Here is a 4,892-nt window from a genome sequence, read left to right as displayed (position 1 = left end):
AATAAACTCAAAGTGGATTAAAGACCCAAATGTGAGAACTGATACCATAAAAAGCCTAGAAGAGGGCACAGGCAGCAATTTCTCTGACATCAGCCATAGCAGCATTTTTCTAGAGATGTCTCCTTAGGCAAGGGAAATAAAAGCAAAAATAAACCATTGGGACTACATCAAAATAAACTTCTGTGCAGCAAAGGAAATGGTCAACAGAACTAAAAGACAACCTACTGAATGGGAGAAGATATTTGCAAATGACATATCTGATAAAGGGTCAGTATCCAAAATATATAAAGAACTGAAAGAACTCAACACCCAAAACCTCCCCCCCAAATAATCCAAATTTAAAATGGGTGGAAGACATGAACAGACATTTCTCTGAAGGATACATACAGATGGCCAACAGACACAAGAGAAGATGCTCAACATCACTCATCAACAGGGAAATGCAAATCGAAACCACAATCAGATATCACCTCACACCTGTCAGAATGGCTAAAATAAACACAAGAAACAACAAGTGTTGGCAAGGATGTGGAGAAAAAGGAACCCTCGGGCAGTGTTGTTGGGAATGCAAACTGGTGCAGCCACTGTGGAAAACAGTATGGAGTTTCCTCAAAAAGTTAAAAATAGAGCCACCTTACAATCCAGTAATTGCACTAGTAGGTATTTACCCAAAGAATACAAAAGCAGTAATTTGAAAGGATATATACACCCCTATGTTTATTGCAACATGATTAACAATAGCCAAATTATGGAAGCTGCCCAAATGTCCATTGATCAATGAATGGGCAAAGATGATATGGTGTGTGTGTGTGTGTATCTATACACACACACAATGGACTATTATTCAGCCATAAAAAGAATGAAATCTTACCATTTGCAACAACATGGTTGGGGATAGAGGGTATAATGCTAAGTGAAATAAGGCAGTCAGAGAGAGGCAAATACCATATGATTTCACTCATAAGTGGAATTTAAGAAACAAAACAGATTTAAGAAAATACCAAAACTCTCTGAGGTGTCTTTCTCAAGCCATAGCTACTGCTCTGAAGTGAACTCATTACTGACAGAATCTAATAACCGTTCCTTTAGACATGTCAGAAAGAAGATGACCCTGCATGGGCTCCTCCTGGTACCTAGGTTTTCTTACATCACGAGTTGCAACATTTGATCTTGTAAAAACTGGAGCTTGATTTCACACCAACAAAACAAAGTGCTCTGGCAGGGCTATCAAAATCGTCCGAGCCTGACCCAGCCGGCAGGAGTGGGCACTGACATCGGGCCGTCCTTGCTACAACAGCTGCTTTGTTCCCTTCAGGACACTCCAGCCTGCTCCTCAGATGCTTGACTCTATTCAGGAAAATGACCCATATTGAGGGAGACAAAAATTAGACCCACTCCTGTTGTGCTAAAATGATGGTTTCCAATATAGTCTGTGCTCCACAAGGATACGCACTGCCTGTGGCAATAGGGGGAGTCGAGGTCTCCATGTCCGTAAGTTTTCCTTTACTACACTGCTCATGCATGCAGGCAGTCCGTTAGATGGATGCACCAAAACTAATGTAACCCATTGTGAAAATAATTTTGTATTTCTGTGCTGCTTCCAACTTTCTCATATTATGAACAACGATAGTCATTATCTTCTTTCATACCTTTTAGAACTTGTCTGGTTATTTTTTGAGAGTAAGCTGATGGATTTGGATTGATGGGTGAAAGGTAAGCACATGGGTTAAAAGTTTTTTTTTTTTTTTAACTTTAATTCCATAGTGCTGAACTGCCATTCAGTGAGGTTTGATCAATTAATAATCCCAAGAACAGTACATCCATGTGTCAGCTTACTCATACCCATACCAACACTGGGAATTAGCATGCCTTTCCATCTTTGGGTACACTCCTTCCTGTCTCACCCCATGGACGGTCTTGATGCAACTTAGGAGGATCTTTTAACACTCACCCTTGCTCACTTTCACTGCAGCTACCCCTCCCGGCTGGTTGTTGAGTAATCAAGGAGTGGTCCTTCATCAAGGCAGCTGCTGTCCTCCTCTTTCTTCCTGATCTCTATTCTGACTCTTCCAAGAGTGGCGATAGACGTGGCTGGTCCCTCCCTACCTCCCAGTCTTGGCTCACACCTCATACTCGCAGGCTAACTATTCTGATCTGCAACCTGTCACCCCAACCCTCTTACCCTCTACAGTTTCTATTTCCATAGCTCTTATTCTAACATACGATACAATCTGCTTATTCATTGCATTTATGGTTTATTATCTCTCTCCCTTTGCCACGCTGCAAGCATCACAAAGGCAGAATCTTTGTTCAAAATGTCCCATTTTCACTGATGCATCTCAAATGACTAAGACAGTGTTTGGATCACGGTATGGACTGAATTCATTTTTGCTGAACGAATCCATATTTATAAAGTGATTAGGACAATTACTGGTGGAAATACAAATTGTTTCTTGAACAAATACAGTGTGTAATGTAAGAAAATCATCCATGTGGCCTCAGAGCTGAGGCTTTTGATAATTCTGCATGGGTGCCAAGCTCCTTAAGATCAGATGCACTATGGGATTAACAAGGTAGCTTTCACCCCCCAACTTTACATATAGACCCACATGGCAACTCTCTCCTAGAATGAATTATCTGGCAAAGTTCTTTCTCCTGAGGAAAAAAGCTACTAGATTTATATTTCTACTGTTGTCATGGAGGCTTGGTAGCTCAGAGATCCCTATTATGCGTAATCACAGCAGACAACTTTTTTAAGTTATGGAACAATCATTTCCTCTTTTCTTGCCTTCCTGTATGTGGTGCCAGATCTATATGTTACTTTCTTGTTCGATATATTCTCTTTTTTTTTTTTTTTGGAAGGAAAGGGATTTTCCTTCAAATACCTTTCAGAAGTAGGAGGGGTATGAATTATAATAAAAATTTACATTTCTCTCCCCAAGAGATAACCTACACCTGGGTACATTAGCCCTCTCCTGCTGGAGGGGATGGAATACTCTAGAGGTAGCAACAGGACCCAGAGATTCAAGCGTGAGATTTCAGCACAGACGTTTTAGGGATGGAGACCTGGCTGTGTCACAGATTAGCCATGTGATTTGGAGCAGTTTAGGTTGCCTGGCTAAGCCTCCGTCTCCTGTTCTATAAAATGAGGGTAACAGAACAAATGTATCATTGCAACATTGACAGAATTAAATGCAAACTGTGTAAGCCCCTGTTCTTACTATAGTTAAGAGCTCAAATGTTGGGTCCATTTCATGAGATGAAGGGGCTCTGCAGGCTGTGAAGAGACCAAGAAGGACAGTGAGACACTAGCATCGGCCATCTCTAGCTCATGGGAGCAGAAACAATGTGGCTCATTTTCTCACCTTCCCTTTGTGCTCCTGCCTCTCCTTGGTAACTTCTGCAGCCTCGAGAGTCCCCATGGAATGACTTATTTCTAAGTAGAAAGCTAGCGCAGACGGTGGTGGTGGTGGGGTGGGATATTCAAAGAGTTATTTATGAGAACACCCCAAAGAGGGCAGGATTGGACAGAACAGGCTGTCCGTGGAGAACTCTATTGCTGGGCTCTCTGGTCCCAGGGCCACCGCGGTGACAGTGGCTTACCAAAGCACACACCCTCCCTCACTGGAGCCTTTCCCAGGGTCTGGAAGGCTCACACTCACTTTGGGGACCACAGAGGGAGACCAACACACACCGTTTCCCACTTTTCATTCCTTTTCGCTTCCCCCTTTCAAGTTACCAACCAGATGCCAAAACTTATACACCCCAACACTTTAATACAGCCTTAGTTAAAAATTTAATTGAAAACAAAGGATACAAAATAGAATACTATTTCACCAAAAACTTAAAAAGGAGAAATGATGGACACAAGGAGTTTTGAAATGCAATCCTAATGGGTTAACATTATCCTTTGTTGAGACAATAAGAAAGTTACAGACTATTTTAAAAATCATAAAAATGACTACAACATTACTGAGGTGGGGCACAGTTCCTATTTGCATTAGATATATGAATATTCTCTACTTTGTCATAAAATTGATTCCCAAATTAATTTTTCTACAAGAAGTTTTCCTATAATATTTTATTAAATTAAAAGAACTTGTTCTCTGTTGTGAAATACAACATTTCATCTCAGGATTCAAAGCTTGTATGCATGTCTATAGTAGTAAATGACGTTATTAAAAATACATGATAGAGAAAATAAATTGTCCTAGAAAATGGAACTTGCTCACCGGTCAAACATTTTTTGTTCTGATTATAATGACTTCTTTTTTTTCTTTTTAAAGATTTTATTTATTTATTTGACAGAGAGAGACACAGCGAGAGAGGGAACATAAGCAGGGGGAGTGGGAGAGGGAGAAGCAGGCTTCCCACTGAACAGGGAGCCCGATGCAGAACTCCATCCCAGGACCCTGGGATCATGACCTGAGCCGAAGGCAGATGCTTAACGACTGAGCCACCCAAGCGCTCCTTGGTTATAATGACTTCTTTAATCTTGTTAAAGTCAATCTGGCTAGCCTATAAGTTGTGTATATTATATTTTTAGTGAGAAAAGTTTTTCTTTTTTAAATTTATATTTTCCTACCTGCCAGAATTTTGCAAATAAAACATCAACTTGATCACAGAGAAAAAATTAATCCTGCATCTCAGCCAGTGATTAAATGGAGAGATGATTAAATAAATCAAAGTCACTGTGTTTATATTTTTGGGTTAGCATGGGAACAATCCTGTATATTTGTTATTTTATGATCTCATAATCTGTAAGAAAATCTGGCATATTAGAAATCCTAGCAGATATAGTACTTAACAGTTTCCAACTTTTAAATGTGTACTTGAGTAACTGCTATACATTTTGAAGTGTTAATAAAATTCCAGTAAGTTTACTTTTAAGA

This window comes from Callorhinus ursinus, unplaced genomic scaffold (assembly GCF_003265705.2).
Source record: "Callorhinus ursinus isolate GAN/ISIS: 27379988/994484 unplaced genomic scaffold, GSC_fseal_2.0 scaffold35, whole genome shotgun sequence".
Lineage (NCBI taxonomy): Eukaryota > Metazoa > Chordata > Mammalia > Carnivora > Otariidae > Callorhinus > Callorhinus ursinus.
This window is presented reverse-complemented; position numbering follows the sequence as displayed.